Source organism: Triticum urartu, chromosome 6A (genome assembly GCF_056163025.1).
Source record: "Triticum urartu cultivar PI428250 chromosome 6A, HENAU_Tu73, whole genome shotgun sequence".
Taxonomy (NCBI): Eukaryota; Viridiplantae; Streptophyta; class Magnoliopsida; order Poales; family Poaceae; genus Triticum; species Triticum urartu.
In genome coordinates, this window is record NC_141878.1 from 21,409,161 (window position 1) to 21,434,257 (window position 25,097).

At 45.0% G+C, this 25,097-nt stretch overlaps 1 pseudogene; it reads left to right on the plus strand.

Moving 5' to 3' along the window:
- Positions 1 to 25,097, plus strand: LOC125516370 (putative disease resistance protein RGA4; annotated as a pseudogene).

Consider the following 25,097-nt stretch of genomic DNA (forward strand, 5'->3'; position numbering starts at 1 on the left):
ATGGGGAAGGAGAAGACGGTGGCTTTGGAGCGTGCGAAAAAGGCGACGGCGAAGGTGAAGGGGAAGAAGTCTAGCCGGGGCGGATCTTCGTCGAGGTTCGGTCTGCCGCGCGGCTGGATCCAGGGCGATTGGATCCGGTCGACGATTCGTAAGGACGACATCGACGATCTGGCCGAGGAGGGATTGATCCCCCACGGATCCATGCGGCTCCCGGAGGAAGAGATTGAGCCCCGACCGCAGGAGGGTGAGTGCGTCCTCCTCGCCACTCACGTCGACCGCGGGTTTTCTTTGCCTCCTCATCCTTTTTTTCGAGCTTTCTTGAACTTCTTTGGAGCACAAATTCATCACTTTTCCCCCAACACCATCGTGTATCTTGCCACTTTCGTGTCTATGTGCGAGAATTTCTTAGGTCGTCGACCACACTGGGGCCTCTTCAAGCACATTTTCACGTGTCGCTCTCAGTCGGTCAAAAAAGCTAATCCGAGTGATGAGAAGACAAAAGTGATCCAGATGTGTGGGGGTCTTGGGATTCAAATGAGGGGTAAGAGCTCTTTCCCAGCCATAATCCTTCCCGAGTCAGTTCGAGGGTGGCAGTTGACCTGGTTTTACTGCAAAGACCAGCCGACTTCGGGTCAGTCGACTGGACTTCCCCCCTTTTCCATGGCTCGAGTAGAGAAGCCCTCCGCCTTGAAAGTGACCCCGGGGGAGAAAGCGTAGGTGAAGGTGCTGGTTGAGGGAGTGGTCCAGCTCATCCGTGATGGCGTGACCGGCATGGATTTGTTGGAAGTCTTCCTCAGACGACGCATTCAGCCGCTTCAAGCCCGTGACCATCCGATGTGGATGTATTCGGGCATTGACGATTCCACTCGGGTCCATCCAGAAGAAGTCGACGAAGATACGGTGGAGAAGTGGTTGAGGGGTATCACTGGCAACAAAGATAACCCCAGGGGGCCAGGAGAGTCCCTCCACTCGACAACTCGTACGAAACAGACAAGGTCCAACTCTGAATTGCCGAGTGTTATCTTGATTTATCATGTAACTGCTTGTAGTCAACCGATTGACTTTTGTCTTGCTTGTTGTCTTCTAGGCTCTTACTGAGATGTATTCGATGCCCAACGGAGAGCAGGAGTAGGACCTGGAGGGGGAGGCGAGCGGAGGCGAGAGCGGCGAGTGGCATTCTGATGGTGAAGAGGACGAGGAGAGCGACGACCCAAGTGATGAAGAAGAGGTCGACTCACCTCCCCGTAGGGAAAGGCGATCAAGCTCACTCACGATCCGGCAAGCGTCCACGACAAAGCGACTGTTCAGACTGGGCAGTCATCAAAGCGTCCTCGAACGTATTCTCCGGCGCCGACTGAAGAGGCCCCGAAGCAGTCCAAGGTTGTAACGCAGAAGACTCGGAAGGCTCTTCCCAAAATCAAAATCGACATCCCTGTTGCCTCTGCGTGAGTGTTCTGTCTTCATTTTTACCCGAGGTTCTGTGTTGTCTACTTTTTCCTTGGTTTGACCGGATGAATCTTGAAACTAGCAGTGCCGCTACCTCTGGGAATTCTACTTACAAAAACGAGGATGAGGACATGGAATATGTGGTCACCTCCAACCCAGGTATAACCTTCGTGATCTTGTCTTTGTTTTGTCGATTGAACTGAGGTATAACCAACGAGGATGAATTTCTGGCGACTGATCTTTTTACAGCTCCTCCCAACGTCATTGATCTCCCAGACGACGACGAGGACGAGCCACTGAGGCCCTTGGGAAGAAGAAGCAGGAAAACGTCCACTGGCAAGACGCCTCAGTCGACACCTGTGGCGGAACCGGTAATCCAGGAGGCCGGCGATGCCAATCGGACTTCTGTCACCTTCGCCATACCACTGTCGAGTGCTCAGCCTTCAGCGTCAGCCACGTAGACTCTAGCCGATCCACCTTCACTTTTGCTACACATCACGTCCCAGAGGACCAGGTGGGTGCTGCCAAAGAGGCTATACGCCAGGCGGGCATTATGATGGAGAAGAACACTGGTAGAAAAAGGGCCTATAGTCCTGGTTCGTAAGGGCCTTTAGTCCCGGTTCCTGAACCGGGACTAAAGTGTCGGTACTAATGCCCTGTACCTTTAGTCCCGGTTCAATCCAGAACCGGGACTGATGGGCCTCCACGTGGGCAGTGCACAGAGCCCAGGCAGGAGACCCTTTGGTCCCAGTTGGTGGCACCAACCGGGACCAATAGGCATCCACGCGTCAGCATTTCTGTGGCTGGGGTTTTTGTTTTTTTTTTGAAAGGGGGGGAGGGGGTTGGGGGGTTTGGGGGGTTAATTTAGGTGTTTCATATATTGTGTTAGCTAGCTATAATTAATAGAGAGAAGTGTCCTCTCTTACGTCCGTGCTTGGTCGACGCTACGTACTATACATACGTATAGAGAGGACTAGACACGCTAGTTAGCTAGTAAGCAAACGAAGGAAACAGAAGATCGTCATGAACATATATGCATACAGAGAGAAGTGATATCGACCACCTCTCCTTCTCCGAGAGATTGGTGGAACAACAAGTTCTCGTATATCTATCCAACACTACCGGCTACATATATACAATAATTATCTCTTACAAATATAATCATACGGACTCATGGTCCACATAGTATTCTCCGTCTTCAGCGATCACTTGGTCAAGAAAGAATGCCGCCAATTCCTCTTGAATTGCTCGCATGCGAGCTGGTGCTAGGAGTTCATCCCGCTTCCGAAACATCTAATTTGAAGAAGGGGGTCAATACATATATATATGAATGAATGAAACTCAATACAAATGATGGTAATAAAATAAAATTGTGAATGTTGTTATTTACGTACTTCATATTGTTCGTCAGAGTACCGGCCCCGCTCATAGGTCGTGTGGCGGATGGACTCGCAGACGTAGTATCCACAGAAATCATTCCCTTTTTCCTGCCACAACCACTTTACAAGAAATAGAGGTCAATCAAACTGATAAGCAAGAATGCTAAATGGTATTGATGAAACTAGCGCTTGAATCACTAGGAGATGCGCGGAACATGCTACTATAGTACTTACTTTCGGGTGTCTAAATTCCAGCTCCTTCGGCAGTCCCAGAACTATTCTGGTGAATTTTCCCCAAACCCTGCCGGACAAAGAAAACAATTACTTGATATCAGGAAATGAACAAAGTTGCTAATATGGTGGATAATGATCGATTTAACTTACTTCTTGAGGATTTCAGTCATGTCCGCATACTCCTGGGGATCTTTTCGTTTAGAGTCCAAGACGGTTACTACTCCCTGCTCAAGCCTAATCTCTAGGAGAATATAGTGGAAACTATACACGCATGCATAACTCATCAATTACATTACTATAACCTGGACTAATATATAAGGGAAACTGAATATGCACAAGACAGTAACACTCACTTGAAGTTGTAAGGAAAGAGTATTATATCTTTGTTTTCATTTTTTTGAATGATCGTAGCAAGTTGGCCTCGGTATCTCCGGGACGATGTTTAACCTTAGTTGCATCTATGAGATATGTGTTAAGGAACCCAATATCACCGATTTGTCTTTTCTTCAATTCAGCGATCTTCATTCTGCATAATATAGTGAGGATAATTATAAATACATGCAATGAAAGAGATGAGCTATATAGAGAGACTTAATGACAGAAGTAGTAGTACTTACAGACAGTAGCAGGTGATCGTTGTTTTATCGAGGGCCAGTTGATTGAAAAACTGATAGAACTCCTCAAATGGAATAGGCAACAGTTCAATTCCAACGAGGTCATGCTCCGGTTTAACTCTCGCATACAAAGTACTCCTCCCCCCAGATTCTCTGCAGATTTTCAAGTACCAATCATGTAATCTTCGCATCATCGTTGTTAAAGATTTTTCATCTTTGACGAGAGGCTTCCCGTACTCATATCTGTGTATCTGCACCTCCATGGTATCATAATGTACATCGTCGGGCAGGTAATCGTCAACATTGCCATAACCGGGCACCATCCTCGGATCGACGATGTCGCTAGGCACCTTGAGGGGGGGCACGATTACTTCGCTTGTTCGCCGAGCTGGGAAATTTGTTTCCCAATTGCTCGTCGTTCTTTCAGCCTTTGATCACTGACTGTACTTCCCGACCGCTCCGCTTCGGCCCATGTCTTTGCAATAATGCGCTCATAGTTGCCTTTCGGCGGAGACTTGGGTGGTTTTGCCAGGGCAGCCAGAGTGCGCTTCACTTTCACCGGATCTACCTTCTCCTCCGGAGGTGGATGTCTCTTTGCTCTCAACCCTTGAAACCAGTCATCCACTTCGGTTCGCGCGATCTCGGCGTTCTCCTCCGGGGTCCTCTCATATGGTAACTTCTCTGAAGTCTTCAGAGAAGGACCGAATCTGTATGTCCTCCCGCCTCTGGCTGTACTGCTAGACGCCGACCGAGCAGACGGAGTGGTTGTCTTCTTTACTTGCTTACGAGGCAGAGGAGAAGGACTACGACGCGCTGGAGCAGCTGGAGCGGTGGCAGGTTTCTTCCGCCCTTGCTGACGAGGCGGAGAAGGAGGAGGCTGGCTGCTCGGGCACGTCGGCGCAGGCGGAGAAGGAGGCGGAGTGCCGCCACGCGCCGGAGAAGGAGCCGGCCGAGGGCCCTGATCGTCACTCGCCGGAGGAGGAGGCGGTGGAGGAGGCGGAGTGCCCTGACTCGCCGGAGGAGGAGGAGGAGGCGGAGGCGTCCAGTTCGGAAGGTTGATGAGCTCCTTCCGCCATAGGCATGGAGTCTTCAGAGAAGACCCCAGCCGAGTCTCCCCTTCATCGGTAGGGTGGTCAAGCTGGAGGTCCTCAAATCCCTCCATTATTTCATCCACCATCACCCTAGCATATCCTTCTGGAATCGGCCGGCAGTGAAAAGTTGCGCCGGGTTCAGTAGGATAAACAGAGCCAACAGCCGCCTTGACCTTCAAATTCATCCATTGCGTCATAAGGTGGCAATTTTGAGACTCCATGATAGCATCCACAGGATAGCTGGCAGGAGCCATCAAGGCATGCTCCGGCTGAAGCAGCTCGGTGGAAGCCATGTTGCTTCTGCGCTGAGATGGCGGGGTAGCTTCGGGGGAGGCTTCGGCAGTACATTTCCTATGATTTGCTTCTCGTTCCTCTATTGCGTCTACCCTTGCTTGCAGCGCCTGCATTTGGGTCTGCTGCACTTTTTTCCTCCTCTCATGGGATTTGTAACCGCCTGCGTCCAGAAACCCAACCATCCACGGAATGGAGCCTGGCGTGCCTCATGTCCGTCCAGGGTGCTCAGGATTCCCGAGGGCCATTGTGAGCTCGTCGTTCTCTCTGTCTGGAAAGAACCTCCCTTGCTGCGCTGCTTCGATATACTACTTATTGTTCCTGACTGGTATGTCCATTTGATCGTTCGTCCAAATGCACTTCCCTGTTACAGGGTCCAAGGTTCCGCCAGCCCCGAAGAACCAAGTCCAGCAATGGTCTGGCCAGCTAATTGTCTCTGGTTCGATCCCTTTATCAACCAGATCATTCTCAGTCTTGGCCCACTTAGGCCGGGCTACGAGGTAGCCACCTGACCCCGTGCGATGCTGAAGCATCTTCTTCGCAGCATTTTGCTTGTTTGTCGCCGACATCTTCTTACTCTTTCCCGATGTCTTGTGGGCCACAAATGCGGGCCAGTGATCTCTGATCTTCTCATATCTGCCCTTGAATTCTGGTGTCTCATTATTTTCGACAAACTTATTCAGCTCTTTCTTCCACCTCCTGAATAGTTCTGCCATCCTCTTAAGAGCAAAAGACTTGATTAATCGCTCTTTAACTGGGTTCTCTGGATTATCCTCTGGCGGTAGGGTGAAATTTGACTTCAGCTCAGTCCAAAGATCATTTTTCTGCATATCATTGACATAAGACACCTCAGAGTTTTCTGTAGCCGGCTTAAACCATTGCTGGATGCTTATCGGGATCTTGTCCCTAACCAGAACCCCGCACTGAGCAACAAATGCACTCTTTGTCTGGAGGGGTTCAATCGGTTGGCCGTCGGGCGCGATTGCTATGATCTCAAACTTTTCATCCGAGCTCAACTTTTTCTTCGGGCCTCGTCTCTTTACCGAAGTTGTGCTCGATCCGGAGGGCTCGAAAAAAGAACAAAGACTTAATTAATATGTGTACATACCAAAACAATGAATGCATCAATCATCTAGTCAGCACAGGCTTAACTAATATATATACCTGGCCGGACTCGGTTCGGTCACCAGAGCCGTCATCACGGTCTCCTTCTTGCACCGGCATTGGGTCACCGGAGCCGTCCTCATGTTCTTCTTCTTGCACCGGCATTAGGTCACCATAGCCAGCTTGTTCACCCTCTCCTTCCAGACCATCGGTGTCGTTGAGAAACAACGAGACGGCATCACTTCCTTCTGCGATTATGTCCCTCAACAACGCTTCTTTTGCGGTGTCGTCTAGGGCGGTGTCCATAGTTTCTACAAATATTTACAACATGGCAATTATTATTCAAACATGGCAGATGGATATATTAGTGCCAAACGTAGAACTAGCTACCTAATCATAGTAAGGAATCATATATATTAATTAGTGGCCTCGACCCCCCCCCCCCCCACGTGTTGAAGCTATTGGGAGGGGGTATATATCGACAACGATGACACTACATCTATATGTCCCTCGACGACCCTCATTCCCGATAAAAAAAGAGGAAGAAGAAGAAAAAAAAGAGGAGAAGAAAGAATAGAGGAGTAGAACTCCTCTATTCTTTCTTCTCCTCTTTTTTTTCTTCTTCCTCTTCTTTTTTTATCCTATTCTTCCTCTCATGTTCGACAATAGAGGAGAAGAAAGAATAGTGGAGAAAGAATAGGGGTCGGAAGGTTGCCTAGTGTCAAAGGATTCAACAAAACCATGTCTTCATCATTAGGCGAAAGTAACATGTGCATGATGGTACGAAGCTCTCCAAAGTTATTTTGGAACGGAGTCCCAGATAAGATAATTTGCTTTTTGGTACAAAGTTCAGCAACACCTTCCAAATATCGTTATTTGGAAGGCCTTTGCTGAAATTCATACAAAAAGGCAAATTATCCTATCCGGGACACCATTCCAAAATAACTTTGGAGGACTTCGTCATGCCCTGGTTACTTCCGGCTAATGATGAAGCCATGGATTTCTTCAATACTTTGACACTAGGAAACCTCTCTCGACCCCTCGGCGATCCTCGACCCCTCGAACCCTCGACGACCCTGGAACCCTCGACCCCTAGACGACCCTGGAACCCTCGACCCTCGATCCCTAGACCCTATAGAACCCTCGAACCCTCGACCCTGAAACCCTCGACCCTTGACCCCTTAACAACCCTCGACCCTCTACCCTAGTTCCCGACCCTCGACCCCTCGGCGATCCTCGACACCCTCATTCCCGATAAAAATTAAGAAGAAGAAGAAGAGGAGAAGAAGAAAGGAATAGCTAGAGGAGAAGATCGAAGAAAAAAAGAAGAAAAAAAAGAGGAGAAGAAGAAAGGAATAGTGGAGAAGAAGAGAAAATAGAATATTCTATTTTCTCTTCCTCTCCACTATTCCTTTCTTCTTCTCCTCTTCTTTTTCTTCTTTTTTCTTCTTCTTAATTATTTATTTCTCCTCTTCTTTTCCTCTCCTCTTCTTCTTTCTTTCCTCTTCTTATTTTCTTCTTTCCTATCCTTCTTTTTCTAAAATTGTAACTTTTGCATATATAAAACTTTTCTAAAATTGTAACTTTTGCATATAGAAAGGAATAGAGGAGAAGATCGAAGAAAAAAAAGAAGAAAAAAAAGAGGAGAAGAAGAAAGGAATAGAGGAGAAGAAGAAAAAATAGATTTTTTTTCTATTTTTTCTTCTTCTCCTCTTCCTTTTCTTCCTCTCCTCTTCTTCTCCTTTTTCCTCTTCTTATTTTCCTTTTCCTCTCCTAAATATATAAAACTTTTCTAAAAATGAAACTAACCTAAAATGTACTAAATCAGAGAACATATATAGATAATCCTTTTCTAAATATATAAATCTAACTTTTTTGCATATATGAACATATATACACAGAGAACATACAAACATATATACATTTTTATAAAAAAGCAAAATACAAGCATATAATATATACACAGAGAACATACAAACATATATACATATATATATATATATAATCTGAAGCAAAATCAAGCATATAATATATGAAAAAGCAAAAAGCAAAACATATATACATATATACACAGAGAACATACAAACATATATACATATATATAATCTGAAAAAAAACAAGCATATAATATATGAAAAAAAGGAACAGGGGAGGGGCGGCGCCGGCCGGACCAAGGGAGGGGCAGGGGTGCGGGTTCGGCGGCGAGGACGGCGACAGGGCAGGGGGCGCGCGTTCGGCGGCGAGGAATGGGGCGAGGCAGGGCGACGGCGATGACGGGGGCGCGCGGGCCGGGGCCGGAGATGGCGCACGCAGCGACGAGGAGGAGGCCGGCGACGGTGCAAGCAGCGACGGGGACAAGGCTTGTGGCGGCGCGGGGCTACGGCAACGGGGAGCGGGCGACGACGGGCTCGGGGCGGCGACGACGACGATGAACGGCCTGGGGGCGTCGGGGCGAATGGGAGCGGTTGGCGAAATTTTCACAAGTGCTACCTTATATACCCAGAGCAATGGTCCCGGTTCGTGGCACGAACCGTGACCAATGCCCCCTTTGGTCCCGGTTGGTGCCACCAAGCGGGACCATAGGTCTCTTTTCAGCAGCCGAAAGGGCGGGAAGGAGAGGCCTATGGTCCCGGTTGGTGGCACCAACCGGGATTAAAGGGGGGCATTGGTCACGGTTGGTGCCACGAACCGTGACCAATGCCCCCTTTAGTCCCGGTTGGTGCCACCAACCGGGACCAATGGCCTTGTGCTGCCCCGCGCCCAAAAGTTTAGTCCCACCTCGCTAGCTGAAGGGCGCCGGCACTTGTTTATAAGCGCTGGTGTGCCTCCCCATTCGAGCTCCTCTCTTATGCAGGCTTTCGGACCTAAACTTGCTACTGCCTGTGGGCCTATTGGGCCTTCTGCGGGCCTGAATCCTGGCCCATGTAGGGTTTCTAGTCGTATTCAGGCCGTGGAGGCCCAGTAGGTGGCATTTTTTTGGTTTTTTCTTTTTTATTTCTACATTTTTTTGGTTTTTTATTTTTTTATTTCTACTTAAAACTAAATACTTATAGTTTTTTAGTGATTTCTTTTTGCTTTTAGGTCACAAAAATTATAAACTTTCTGTTAGTGCCATTAGTTTTAAATTTTGAATAGTTTAAATTTGAATTTTTAAAAATTTGTGTGAATCACTAGTTTATGAATAACTTTACTATAAAAATAGAATTTTTTTCTATTTATTTTTTATTTATACTTACAACTAAATACTTATAGTTTTTTAGTGATTTCTTTTTGATTTTAGGGCACAAAAATTATAAACTTTCTGTTAGTGCCATTAGTTTTAAAATTTTGAATAGTTTAAATTTGTATTTTTTAAAATTTGTGTGAATCACTAGTTTATGAATAACTTTACTATAAAAATAGAATTTTTTTTTTCTTTTTTGCTATTTATTTTTTATTTATACTTACAATTAAATACTTATAGTTTGATTTTAGGTCACAAAAATTATATTCTTTTTGCTATTGAAGAATATTATAGTTTTATTTTAGTTGATCATAACATAATATTTTAATTGATTGTTTTTATTTTCATAAAAGTTTTGTAGTTCATTCTGTTTGCTATTAATTCATTCTTTGAGCTAAATGACCCTGAAATTGGAAAGCATTTAAAATGAACTCTGAAAAGGTTGAAAGTTGGCATGGTATCATCATTTCACCCACATAGCATGTTCCAAAAAGTAGAGAGGGTTACGACAAAAACTTGATGCACTTCGTGTACAAAATGGACAATCACTTTCGCATTATCAAAGTTTCGGACAATAACTGCGCCACATCATTGGCTAGGACGAATGGTTCGTCTGTGTACCCACGATTGTTTAGATCCACTGTTGTCATACCATACTGTGGGTCTACCTGTACCCCGCCTCTTGACATATTGATCCATTTGCCGCAACACATAAAACCTTGAACCATAAGACATGAAAGCATTTCAAATGAACTCTGAAAAAGTTGAAAGTTGGGATGGTATCATAATTTCACCCACATAGCATGTGCATGTACAAAACGGACAATGGTAGCACGTTCGTGTGTTACAAAGTTGGCATGGTATCATCATAATAGTTGCGGGAGAAAGTCTTCACTTTTTCTTCGCTTGTGTCATTTGCTTATTGCGCCGTAACCATGGATAATCTTCATTGTTTATCAGGATGCTTGGGTCAGCGTTGACATTGAAGGGAGGAATTTCATGAAACTTTTCATAATCTTTAGACATGTCTGTCTTGACGTCCACTCCCAGGATGTCCCTTTTTCCTGAAAGAACTATGTGGCGCTTTGGCTCATCGTATGATGTATTCGCTTCCTTATCTTTTCTTTTTCTCGGTTTGGTAGACATGTCCTTCACATAGATAACCTGTGCCACATCATTGGCTAGGACGAACGGTTCGTCAGTGTACCCAAGATTTTTCAGATCCACTGTTGTCATTCCGTACTGTGGGTCTACCTGTACCCCGCCGCCTAACAGATTGACCCATTTGCACTTAAACAAAGGGACCTTAAAATCAGGTCCGTAGTCAAGTTCCCATATGTCCACTATGTAACCATAATATGTATCCTTTCCGCTCTCGGTTGCTGCATCAAAGCGGACACCGCTGTTTTGGTTGGTGCTCTTTTGATCTTGGGCGATCGTGTAAAATGTATTCCCATTTATCTCGTATCCTTTGTAAGTCAATACAGTCAAAGATGGTCCCCTGGACAACAAGTACAACTCATCACAAACAGTGTTGTCACCTCTGAGACGTGTTTCCAACCAACTGCTGAAAGTCCTAATGTGTTCACATGTAATCCAGTCGTCGCACTGCTCCGGGTGTTTGGAGCGCAGACTGTTCTTGTGTTCATCGACATACGGGGTCACCAAGGTAGAGTTCTGTAGAACTGTGTAGTGTGCTTGAGACCAAGAATATCCGTCCCTGCATATTATTGAGTCTCTTCCAAGAGTGCCTTTTCCAGTCAGTCTCCCCTCATACCGCGATTTAGGGAGACCTATCTTGTTAAGGCCAGGAATGAAGTCAACACAAAACCCGATAACATCCTCTGTTTGATGGCCCATGGAGATGCTTCCTTCTGGCCTAGCGCGATTACGGACATATTTCTTTAGGACTCCCATGAACCTCTCAAAGGGGAACATATTGTGTAGAAATACGGGCCCCAGGATGACAATCTCGTCGACTAGATGAACTAGGACGTGCGTCATGATATTGAAGAAGGATGGTGAGAACACCAGCTCGAAACTGACAAGACATTGCGCCACATCACTCCTTAGCCTTGGTACGATTTCTGGATCGATCACCTTCTGAGAGATTGCATTGAGGAATGCACATAGCTTCACAATGGCTAATCGGACGTTTTCCGGTAGAAGCCCCCTCAATGCAACCGGAAGCAGTTGTGTCATAATCACGTGGCAGTCATGAGACTTTAGGTTCTGAAACTTTTTCTCTGGCATATTTATTATTCCCTTTATATTCGACGAGAAACCAGTCGTGACCTTCATACTGAGTAGGCATTCAAAGAAGATTTCTTTCTCTTCTTTCGTAAGAGCGTAGCTGGCAGGACCTTTATACTGCTTCGGAGGCATGCCGTCTTTTTCGTGCAAACGTTGCAGGTCCTCCCGTACCTCAGGTGTATCTTTTGTCTTCCCATACACGCCCAAGAAGCCTAGCAGGTTCACGCAAAGGTTCTTCGTCACGTGCATCACGTCGATTGAGGAGTGGACCTCTAGGTCTTTCCATTAGGGTAGGTCCCAAAATATAGATTTCTTCTTCCACATGGGTGCGTGTCCCTCAGCGTCATTCGGAACAGCTAGTCCACCGGTACCCTTTCCAAAGATTACGTAGTGTAAATCATTGACCATAGCAAGCACGTGATCACCGGTGCGCATGGCGGGCTTCTTCCGGTGATCTGCCTCGCCTTTGAAATGCTTGCCTTTCTTTCGACATTGATGGTTGGTTGGAAGAAATCAACGATGGCCCAGGTACACATTCTTCCTGCATTTGTCCAGGTATATACTTTCAGTGTCATCTAAACAGTGCGTGCATGCGTGGTATCCTTTGTTTGTCTGTCCTAAAAGGTTACTGAGAGCGGGCCAATCGTTGATGGTCACGAACAGCAACGCCTTAAGGTTAAGTTCCTCCTGTCTGTGCTCATCCCATGTACGTACACCGTTTTCATTCCACAGCTGTAAAAGTTCTTCAACTAATGGCCTTAGGTACACATCAATTTCGTTGCCGGGTTGCTTAGGGCCTTGGATGAGAACTGGCATCATAATGAACTTCCGCTTCATGCACATCCAAGGAGGAAGGTTATACATACATAGAGTCACGGGCCAGGTGCTGTGATTGCTGCTCTGCTCCCCGAAAGGATTAATGCCATCCGCGCTTAAAGCAAACCATACATTCCTTGGGTCCTTTGCAAACTCATCCCAGTACTTTATCTCGATTTTTCTCCACTACGACCCGTCAGCAGGTGCTCTCAACTTCCCATCTTTCTTTCGGTTCTCACTGTGCCATCGCATCAACTTGGCATGCTCTTTGTTTTTGAACAGACGTTTCAACCGTGGTATTATAGGAGCATATCACATCACCTTCGCAGGAACCCTCTTCCTGGGGGGCTCGCCGTCAACATCACCAGGGTCATCTCGTCTGATCTTATACCGCAATGCACCGCATACCGGGCATGCGTTCAGATCCTTGTATGCACCGCGGTAGAGGATGCAGTCATTAGGGCATGCATGTATCTTCTCCACCTCCAATCCTAGAGGGCATACGACCTTCTTTGCTGCGTATGTACTGTCGGGCAATTCGTTATCCTTTGGAAGCTTCTTCTTCAATATTTTCAGTAGCTTCTCAAATCCTTTGTCAGCCACAGCATTCTCTGCCTACCACTGCAGCAATTCCAGTACGGTACCGAGCTTTGTGTTGCCATCTTCGCAATTGGGGTATAACCCTTTTTTGTGATTCTCTAACATGCGATCGAACTTCAGCTTCTCCTTTTGACTAATGCATTGCGTCCTTGCAACGACAATGACCCGGCGGAGATCATCATCTTCGGGCACATCATTTGGTTCCTCTTGATCTTCAGCAGCTTCACCCATTGCAGCATCATTGGGCACATCGTCTGGTTTCTATTGATCTTCACCAGCTCCCCTCGTTGCAGCATCACTGTATTCAGGGGGCACATAGTTGTCATCGTAGTCTTCTTCTTCGCCGTCTTCCATCATAACCCCTATTTCTCCGTGCCTCGTCCAAACATTATAGTGTGGCATGAAACCCTTGTAAAGCAGGTGGGAGTGAAGGATTTTCCGGTTAGAGTAAGACCTCGTATTCCCACATTCAGTGCATGGACAACAAATAAAACCATTCTGCTTGTTTGCCTCAGCCGCATCGAGAAACTCATGCACGACCTTAATGTACTCGCGGGTGTGTCTGTCACCGTACATCCATTGCCGGTTCATCTGCGTGCATTATGTATAATTAAGTGTCCAAATTAATAGAAGTTCATCATCACATTAAAACCAAAGTGCATACATAGTTCTCATCTAACAACATATAGCTCTCCAGAGCATCTAATTAATTAAACCATACATTGAAACTATGTAAAACATTTCAATGCGAAAACAAATGCGATCATAATCGCAACCAAGGTAACAATTGATCCAACGGCATAATGATACCAAGCCTCGGTATGAATGGCATATTTTCTAATCTTTCTAATCTTCAAGCGCATTGCATCCATCTTGATCTTGTGATCATCGACGACATCCGCAACATGCAACTCCAATATCATCTTCTCCTCCTCATTTTTTTATTTTTCCTTCAACAAATTGTTTTCTTCTTCAACTAAATTTAACCTCTCGACAATAGGGTCGGTTGGCATTTCCGATTCACATACATCCTAGATAAATAAAATCTATGTCACGTTGGTCGGCATAATTTTCATAAACAATAAATGAACCAATAGTTATAAAGATAATATACATACCACATCTGAATCATAGACAGGACGAGGGCCGACGGGGGCGGATACCAAAACCATCGCACTATATAAGATGCAATATTAAATGTAAGAAAATGATACAAGTATCTATCTAAACATACAAGTAAGAATATTTTTCCTTCCAGAAAGAAGATAAGAACAAGAGGCTCACCACGGTGGTGTCGGTGATGAGATCGGCGCGGGTGATCGACGGCGGTGAAAACGGGGACGGGGTGTGACAGACCACTAAATCTAGACAAATCTCGAGGAAAATGGAGCTTGGAGGTCGAGCTTCGAGAGGAGAAAGCTTAAGTAGTGTGGCTCGGGCATTCCATCGAACACCTCATGTGCATAGGAGGTGAGCTAGAGCACCACAAAGCCCTCTCCCCCTCGGCCAGAAAAAACAGAGCAGTGTGCTCTGCTCTTGCGCGAGGGGGTATATATAGGCACCTCATTGGTCTCGGTTGGTGACATGAGCCGGGACTAAAGGGGAGCCTTTGGTCCCGGTTCAAGCCACCAACCGGGACCAAAGGTGGTGGGCCAGGAGCGAGGCCCATTGGTCCTGGTTCATCCCACCAACCGGGACCAAAAGGTCCAGATGAACCGGGACCAATGGCCCACATGGCCCGGCCGGCCCCCTGGGCTCACGAACCGGGACCAATGCCCACATTGGTCCCAGTTTTAGACTGAACCGGGACTAATGGGCTGACCCGGCCTGGACCATAGCCCTGTTTTCTACTAGTGGATGAAGATGGTCCGGGAAGCTAGCCAAGCTGCTTATGACGCCAGCTCCGCTCTCCAGAGCAACGTCCAGGTTAGCAGATTGCCGACTGACTCTTTTAGCTTGTTCTGTTAGGATATGCTACCTAAAAACTTTCCTCGAGGAATCTTTGCATCTGTCTGTGTTTCCCATTCGTACACCCACTGTGTGTTTTGACTTGCAACTGAGAAAATTTGTATCTTGAGTCAACTAGGTTGTGTTGGTTGGATCTTTGAACTAGTGGGGGCACGCTCAGTGCACCCACTGGGTGTAGTCCTCGAGACTATAGTTGACTGCAGGCAGTCGATTGTAGTCTTTGAATCGGAATTTCCTCACTCGGCCTGGTCGGACCATGTCGAGTGGAACCTGAACCAGTGGAGGCACGCTAAGTGCACCCACTGGGTGTAGTCCCCGAGACCGTGGTCGACTGCGGGCAATCGACTATGGTCTAAGAACTCTCTCTTCTCTTTTTTTTGCATTCGGGCTGGACAGACCATGTCGAGTGAAAACTGGACCAGTGGGGGCACGCTAAGTGCACCCACTGGGTGTAGTCCCCGAGACTACTATTGGATGTTTGATTCTGCAGTAGTCTTAAAATTTGCTGAATTTATCAGATTATTGTTCTGAAGTAACCAACCCCTCCATCCGTTGATTGACCGTCTTTTTATTATAGATATCTTGTGAACTTGGGGCTCGTTTCGCCGATCTAGAGAAGAAGCAAATTCAACTCAACTTTGATCTGGAGCTGGCCAAGACAAATCTGCAGAAGGCCAAGGATGAGGCCACTGGTAAGTAGAAATTGTCGACTGATTTGCTTCTGAATCTGGATGTTATTTGCCCTTTCTGAATCTGGGTGTTATTTGCCCTTTCTGAATCTGGATGTTAGAAACTCTGAACCAAGCTCTGGCCAAGAAGGATCAAGACCTTGAAGCCGCACAGAAGACAGCTGAAGAGAAAACTGCCCTTGCTGAACAGAAGCTGGCTTCAGTTGGCAAGCTGGAGGAAGAGAATGCTAAGCTGAAAACTTCTCTTGATGAGGCCAACAAGGAGGCGACTCGTCTGAAGAAGGACAAGAAGAACCTGATTGAAAAGATGGAAGGCATTGCTCGCAAGCGGAACGATCTGGAGGACTTTCTGGGGGGCCTTGCCAAGAAGTTGTTCACCATGCTTGAAGGTGCTTCCTTTTACTCGACTGACTTGTCACCATCGACTCGTCATATCACTACTGACTCGTCTTTGAATTGTGCGTGCAGAATTTTGTCAGAACTTCGAGGAAGAGACCGGGCGAGTTGAGACAAGCTTGGACCCCATCCTCTCTCCAGTGAAGGACGAAGCTGCCATGAACATATTCCGACTGGAATCTCGCATTGCTGGCGTTGTCAACTATCTTGCTCGACTGAAAGTCGCGATGTCGCGGATCGACACAGCACTCTGGCCAAGGGCGACGCTCCAGAATGATCTCTATTTTTTCCAATCTAAAAATCACTATAAAAATTTCTTCACTAAATTTGCGGAGGTTGGGGGGGGGGGGGGCACGGCACCTGCAAGGATGCACGTAGTTCCACCGTATAGTACTGGGCAGGCCCATCTTTACCACTAGGCTGTTTCACTGGCCCATGTTCGATATGGTTTCCTTTGTTTCTTTTGGTTTCTTTATTTTGTTTTTCTTTCGGTTTCTTTGGTTCTTCTTTAGTTTTATTCTTCTGTTTCTTCCCCGGTTTTCTTCATTTCTCTTTAATTTCTACGTTTTTCACTGGGTTTCGTCGTTTCTTTCATGGTTTTTGCTGTGTTTTTTCTTTCTCTTTTTCTCATTTTTCTTTGTTCTTTCTCGGTTTTCACTAGTTTATTTACTTTCTTTGTATTCTTTTGTTTCTTTCTTGGTTCTCATCGGGTTTCTTTGTTTGTTTCTCGAATTTTTTTGTTTCCATTCTTTTGCATTGATTTTCTTTGGTTTTTCATTTTTTTTGTTTTCTTTCATTTTTTGTTTTTATTGGTTTTCCTCACTTTTCTTTGATTTGTTGTTGATTTTCATTGGTTTATTTTTTGTTCAATACAATTTTTTGCATGGTAATATGTATCTCATTAATATCATAAAGATCAGAGTACAATTACGTAAATACCGACATGACAATACTAAAAAGACAACATAAAGTCTTTGAGCTTGACACCAATACTCGTCACCTGCCTCCGACACCACCACAACAGTCACGGAATAAAAAAAATTAACCGATCACCTCCTCACCGAGCACGACGCGGCTCCATCGCTGATACGCAGGTTTGCGGAACTCCAAGGTAGCTCACCAAAAGTGAAGTCATTATCGTTGAACGAATTAGACAAGGGCAATACCCTGGACACACCATCGAACTCCAGATCTGGCACCCCACCATTGTTCAATACATGTCAACTTTTTCAGTATACATTCAACATTGTTTGTATACATTAGAAACACATTTTTAATACATCATTAATTTTTTAAAACTTATTTTTTATGTCTACTTCTTAGTATATAAAAAGTTAAAGTAGAAAAATAAAAAATAAAACACGTGAAGATAAAATCAAGGTCGTGGCATGTGGCCTCACGCGCTTCTGCTACTTGTGAGCTATGTTGGGATTTTTCCCGAAGAGAAGAGGAGATGTAGCACAGTAGAGATAAGTATTTCCCTTAGTGAGGACCAAGGTTATCGAACCCATAGGAGAATCACGCAAAGACTCGTGAGCAGCCCCTGCACACACAAAAGCAAATACTTGCACCCAACAAGGGCAAGAGAGTAGTCAATCCCTTGAACTCGTTACTAGCAAGGATTAAATCTTGTAGTGATAGATAGATAAATTGCAAAAGAAAATAAAAGTAATAGATTGCAGCAAATATTTTTAGGATTTCTTTTTATATTTAAAGTAGACCCAGGGGCCATAGTTTTCACTAGAGGTTTCTCTCTCAAACATATAACATACAGTGGGTAGACAAATTACTGTTGAGCAATTGATAGGAAAGCGCATAATTATGACGATATTCAAGGCAATGATCATGTATATAGGCATGATGTTCGAGACATGTAGACCGACTCTTGCCTGCAATCTAGTACTATTACTCCACGCATCGACTGCTATCTAGCATGCATCTAGGGTATTAAGTTGATGAAACCGGAGTAACGCCTTAAGCAAGATGACATGATATAGACAAAGTAAACCCAATCAATATGAATAAACCCCGGCGTTTTATCCTTAATGGCAACAATACAAATACGTGTATTGTCCCTTTCTGTCACTAGGATATAGAGCACCGCAAGATTGAACCCATTACAAAGCTCCTCTCCCGCTGAAGATAAATCATTCTAGTTGACAAAACCAAACGGATAGACCGGAGAGAAATGCAAAGCTATAAAAATCATGCACAATAAAGATCAGAAAAGACACAATTACTTCTCATGAATATTCAGATCATAAACCCATAATTCATTGGATACCAACAAACACACCCAAAAGAAGATTACATTGGATGGAACTCCAAGATGATCGAGGACAATATGGTATTGAAGATCAAAGAGAGAGAGAAGAAGCCATCTAGCTACTAGCTATGGACCCGTAGGTCTATGGTGAACTACTCACACATCATCGGTAGGGCAACAAGGTTGATGTAGAAGCCTTTCGTGATTGATTACCCCTCTGGCAAGATGCCGGAAAAGGCCTCCAGATGGGATCGTGGAAGAAGAGAAGCTTGCGGTGGAGGAAAAGTTATTTCGTGGGGTTCTCTGATGGTTTCCCAATATCTGAGAATTTACAAAAGTGGAAATACGTCAAAAGGAGCCACGTGGGACCCACAAGGTAACAGGACGGGCCACCCCTAGGCGCACCCTATTTCCTTGTCACCTCCTCGTAGGTCTTCTGGCCCTCCCCCGAAGTTTCTAGGGTCTCTTTTGTCCAGAAAAAACCGTAAAAAAGTGTCGTAGCGTTTGGACTCCATTTGGTATCGATTTTCTGAAAAACCAAAAACAAGTAGAAAACAACAACTGGCATTGGCACTAAGTTAATAGATTAGTTCCCAAAAATGATATAAAATAACATATAATTGCATATAAAACATCAAAGATTGATACTATAATAGGGAACAACAAAAAATTACGTTGGAGACGTATCAGCGCATGGGCGGGCCCATCTCATGCTCGCCATCAGGGGCGCCTAACAACAGTAGCTGGGCCGCCCTACTGACACTCTGGCGCTTGCACCACAGTAGCAGCCAGGCTGCTTCCGTGGCAAGGGGTGGCTCACTCACAGGGAGCCCGGCTACTGGCCTTCCCAACGGCCCAAGGCCCACCACATACCCGACGACAGGAAGGAGCCCGGAGGAGCAAATAGGCATCATAGATCATCTTGGCCCCAGGTCTACACTGGCGGCGGCCTAGATCGCATCTTCCTCGTTGTAAAACCGTAGCCTCCAACGTGTATATAAGGTGGAGGCAGGAGGCTGGTGCTATCATAGTAGTAACAACCGGCCAAGAAAAAAACCGGCCTACTAGGCTGCCCGTATGTCTACCAGAAAGGCATGATGGCCACGAGGGAAGCCGTCCCACTTCCACGGAGTTAACACCAAGGAAATTTTCGCAACCTCGAGTTCTGCCACAAGCGAACCATCTGAAATCTGCACCAAACCTGTTGGAGAATTCGATGGTGCAAGGTGAACATATAGCCTCGTTCAGGCCCACGGCACAGAAAATGTGATCGGCTTCGGCTGCTTCAACGCGGGACAACGATGCCGAGGGTGCTCATATATCAATTTAAAACAACCGAGGTCACATAGTATGGAGAAGGTGTGGCAGGAGAGGCGCGGGGTGATGTGGATGTGGTCGGTGCATCGGCCTCGCTGACTCCGGCCGATCAACAACTCAACACGGATGAGAAGTGGGCACAATTACTTGTCTCATCGGCGTCGACTACAACTGCCGCCCCTCGCCATGCTACCCTCTCCTCCCTCCCTCTCTCCACCTCGGGATTCAGCCGAGGACAAACTGACTCACAATTGAGTCGATACAAAAAAAACATTAAAAAAAGGACACCAATCACCCCACCGTCCAATCCGGGTCGGGATTGCCAAAACAAAAAAACCCAAAATAGAACCACACCAAAAACCGCAGGGCCAGAAAAAAGGTATACACTCAAGGCATGTGAGCTAAGATTCAGGCTGAGAATCCGACTGCCACAAAATTTGATTGTGGCCAATTTGAAGCAACTAGTTATTCCTTCGAGAAAATATTTTGTTAATACGAACCCTTACCAACAAAAGTATTTCTTTAAAGAGATAAGTCCATATTGCAACCCTAAACCATTAAAGCTTAATGTATAACCCCGAACTTCAAAATTGTCTGTGTTTGCAACCTTCAACTTCCAATACCAGACAAATACCATTCTTCTATGACCGTAGTCCGCACCGCCCCGCACCCGCCTATGGCAGCGCCACCCCAGGCAAGGCCATGGCGCGAGGGGGAGGGAGGGGATTCGAGATCTGGGCGGGGGCGCCGCTTGCGAGGAAGAAGGCAAACTCAGGAGCAGCAGAGTGGAGGAGGAGGAGGCGGGCGCGCCCCGCCGCCGCCGCCGCAGGCCACCAGTGGTGACGGCGAGGGAGGGTGGCACGGAGGAGGAGGTTGTTGGGGCGGCGGTCGCCTCGTGAGCTGCGGGAGCAACCCACGAGACGCAAGAGGATATATTTCAGTGACTTGATTGTATGAAAATTGCATAGTTGAATTAATATATATGAACTAAAATAAAAAATGAATATTATATATTGTGTCTGATTATTATGTGGTCGAAAAATATTTTGAATATAGATGGCATAATATAATGAAAAACTTTTTGCATGCATGTTGCATAGACCTTTGACAAGGTGGCATGCGTGATGTGGTGGGATGTATGCATGTCATTCAACTAATAATGTAAAAGAATTATCATGCATACTAGGGCGGACCTTACATGAGCTGGCATGCGTGTATGTTAAGATAATAAATATAGTGGGGATGAACTGAGAACGGCATTTTGGAGCCCGGCCTCCATGGAGGACGCTTTTTTTTGAAAAATTCAAAATTCATACTTTTTGGTTTCAAAAAATTCTGAAAAAATTGTACAAGTACACAAGGATGTCATATGTATGCGTGTATTTCAGAATGAAATACCCTGAGATGTGATCAATGCAAAAAGAACAAATTCAAGAACTTTTGGGATGAATAGTATCATGTGTTAAAAAGGCACATATTTGTCTTTTTTGCACAATCTTCATTTCAATGTATTTCGTCCTGAAAATTTACACACATGTGTGTTATGCCTCCATATATGTGTGTATTGTTTTTAAGAATTTTTTGAAATGTAAAAATACGAATTTTGTTGAATTTTGAATTTTTCAAAAACCGGCCTCCATGGAGGCCGAGCTCCAAAAGTAATTTTCAGGATGAACTATTTAGATAGATAGCATATATTATTTCATGCCAAATTTAATTTTTTAGAATCAAACTGGAGAACATAATAAAATTAAATGGAATAGCCAGCTTGTTGAATACTATGATTCAAAACTTAAGTACTATAATCTTGATTGCGCCCATTGTTTGTTTGCAGGACACGACAACAAAGATCTCCCGACTTCCGTCGCCATGTCCTCACCAAATGACACTATGCTTGTCAAGGGCTTACGACTTGGCGTTGAGATCATTAATGGCTTGAATGAATGTATCCATTTTTTTCAGTGGGCAAGATCTATGTATTTGCGCTCCCAACGGAGTGAAACACAAGATCAAGATGTTCAAAATGATGTGTCACATTGGCAGAGTGGACAAAGTGATATACGGGATCAATATCTTCTTGATGATGTATCACACTCGCAGAGTGGACGGAGTGGAACACATCAACAAGATCTTTTGGATGATGTATTGCTCTTGCAGAGTGGACATGGTGGATCAGAAGAGCAATATCGTCATAATGATGCATTGTTGCACTTGCAGAGCGGTCGGAGTAGATCACCACCTTTACAGGAGCAAGGTCCTCAGGATGATGCATTATTGCACTTGCAGAGTGGCCTACAACATCTTAGAGATACTCTTCCTGCAATGTACAATCTTGTTGACCGAGCAGAGTGGAGGAGCCATGAACACCATGTGGCTGAGCTGCTTCCGAGACTCAAGGACGCCGTGTATAATGCGGATGACCTTCTTGATGAGTTTAGGTGGTATGAGATGAAGGCTGAATTGGAGGGAAACACAAGCAAGTCTCCTTTTAGTGACTTCATTGGTACTCTCATTCATGGCAGCTTTGACAAATTGAAGGATGTCCGAGAAAGGCTGGAGAATCTTTCTCGCCGGTTGAAGAGGATGGGGTTGCATAAAGTTGTGCAACGATTTGACAAATCAGTTAGGCCGGAGACTACCGCTATGCCAGATGAAGCAAAAATATTTGGTCGTGCTGAGGAGCTAAAGCAAGTGATGGAATTTCTCAATGTCCCTACAAATGCAAAACGCAAGAGAGCAAAAAGTTTAGCCAATGCATCAACAAGCTTATCAGCAAACAACCAAGTTAGTAATGAATCAAGAATAACATATCTTCCTGTTTTGCCAATAGTTGGAATTGGTGGTGTTGGAAAGACTACTTTGGCCCAACATAACTACACTGATCAACAAGTGAAGTCTCACTTTGGCCTGGTAATTTGGATTTGTGTCTCGGATGACTTCAACGTGAAAAGATTAATCAAAGAGGTTATACAATCATGTCCTAGAAAAGAGGCAACATCTGATAGTGGAAAAGATGCACCGGCTGATAATCTGAATTCTCTTCAGCTTGCTCTTTCTAAGCATGTAAACAATCAAAGGGTCTTGATTGTCCTTGATGATATATGGGATGATTCTTTGAAGGAAAATAGGCAGTGCTGGAATAGATTTTGTGCACCTCTAAAAAGCGCCCAAGAGGGAAGCATGATGTTGGTCACCACTAGATGTCCAAATGTTGCTCAGGGAGTGGGCACAGTGAAGCCTATTATATTAGAAGGGTTGAAAGATGATGTCTTCTGGAATTTCTTCAAATTATGTGTTTTTGGGTCTGAAAGTTCTAGCAATGATCCAAAGTTAGAACTCATTGGTAAAAGCATACTTCCTAAATTGAAGGGTTCTCCATTAGCCGCCAAAACTCTTGGACGCATGTTAAGAATGGACCTTCAAGAAACACATTGGGAGAGTATACTTCATAGTGGATTGTGGGAGTTGGAACAAGAGGTGACTGATATTTTACCTGCCCTTCGATTGAGCTACATGTATTTACTATTCATTTTACAACGTTGCTTCTCATTTGTGCTGTATACCCTAAAGATTACAAATTCCAAAAAGAAGCCTTGTCTGAAATATGGGTGGCAAAAGGCTTTGTTGAATCTCAAGGTGATGACTCTTTTCAAAAAGCTGGTTGGCAGCACTTTGAAGATCTTGTAACTCGGTCATTCTTTCAAAAAGTTAATGGTGGATATGTAATCCATGACTTGCTGCATGACATGGCACAAAAAGTTTCAGAGCATGACTGCTGCATTTTAAGAAATAAGAATGACTATGAGAAAGTTCCTGAAAATGTTCGTCGTGTATACATATTTCGTAACAGGAATGTTGGCAATTCTGATTTGGTGAGCCTATGCAAGCACAAAACACTGCGTACCCTAATTTGCGAGAAGCAGTTAGGGAGTACAACAAGCACTGTGATGGACAAGTGGTGTACTAATCTGCCGCGTCTCCGTGTGATTTCTCTTACCACTACAAATGAGTTACCATATAGTATTGGCAACTTGAAGCATCTTCGGTACCTCAAAATCTCCGAAGATTGTTCTTTGAGCATTCCTTCAAATTTTTGTTGGCTCTATAATTTGCAGATTTTAGATGTCACAAACTGCAGTCTAGAAAGCTTACCATATGGCTTCAGTAACTTGAGCACTCTACGGAGATTCGTATCACAAGGATTCTCATATTCTGCTGATTGCACATATCTGAATGCAGCCAATATGCAGCTACAAGGAACAAAACTAATCAAGAATTTAAACCAAATTCGTGGATGTTTGGACATAATAGAGGTTCGCATGCTAAGTGAGGATCATGCGGCTGAATTGGAATTGAAGAATAAGAAATATCTTCACGAGTTGAAACTGAACTGGTCATTTGAGTCCTCTGCAGTGTTATCTCCAAACGAGCAGTACAATGGGACAGAAGTGCTCCAAGTTCTGCAACCTTCTATAGATCTCCGGTCTCTATCCCTCGGGAAATATCCAGGTGTCTCTCTCCCAACCTGGTTTGAGCCGCAGAACTTGCCAAGCTTAGTATCACTTTCTATTGACAGCTGTTATGCTCTCAACAGCATATCATTCTACAACAATAGTCGTAACGTTGTCACTTTTCTTTCCTTGACGAAACTATACATTTTGGAGTGCCATAGTTTATCAAGCCTCAAACATTTTCTGCGTCCAGATTATGTACCAGCCATCAAGAGTATAAGTATTAATGGTTGTCAGGGCTTAGTGTCAGTACCAACTGAAAGGTTTGAGGGTTTTCTTTACTTGGAACATCTGTTTGTTTCTGGATGCCCAAAACTCAAATGGGAAAGTGAATTGTTATTACCTTCGTCTCTCCAAACTCTCAACTTGAAGGAATGTGGAGATTTCTCTGCATCTGTCCCAAAATGCCTAGAAAACCTGACATCCCTAGTGTCGTTGCACTTGGCCGGGTGCCCAAGTCCCAGCTGGCAAAGGGGGGTGATATTACCCTCGTGCCTCCAAGCTCTCTACTTGGTTAGATGTGGTGATTAATCTGCACGTGTCCCTGGATGGCTAGAAAATCTCACATCCCTCGTCTCACTGACGATGGGTGGATGCCAGGATATAACATCCATTCCGGGGCACACTTGGCTCAGTAATCTGGCGTTACTTGAGGAATTGGTAATTTGTGATTGTCCAAGCCTAGTTTCAATTGGTGGAGCAAAGGCAGTTGCAAAAATTAAGAAAGTTGAGATATACAAGTGTCCAAACTTAAAGGAAGCAGATCAGATCATGCGGAGAGGCCGACGGTACATGTGCTAACTCTAGCTTTCCTTCCAGTTTTTACTCCGTTTTTTTTTTCATTCTGGAATTTCTGAAAGAAATTGAAACTCTCCAGGTCTTCAAGGCGGAATAACTGA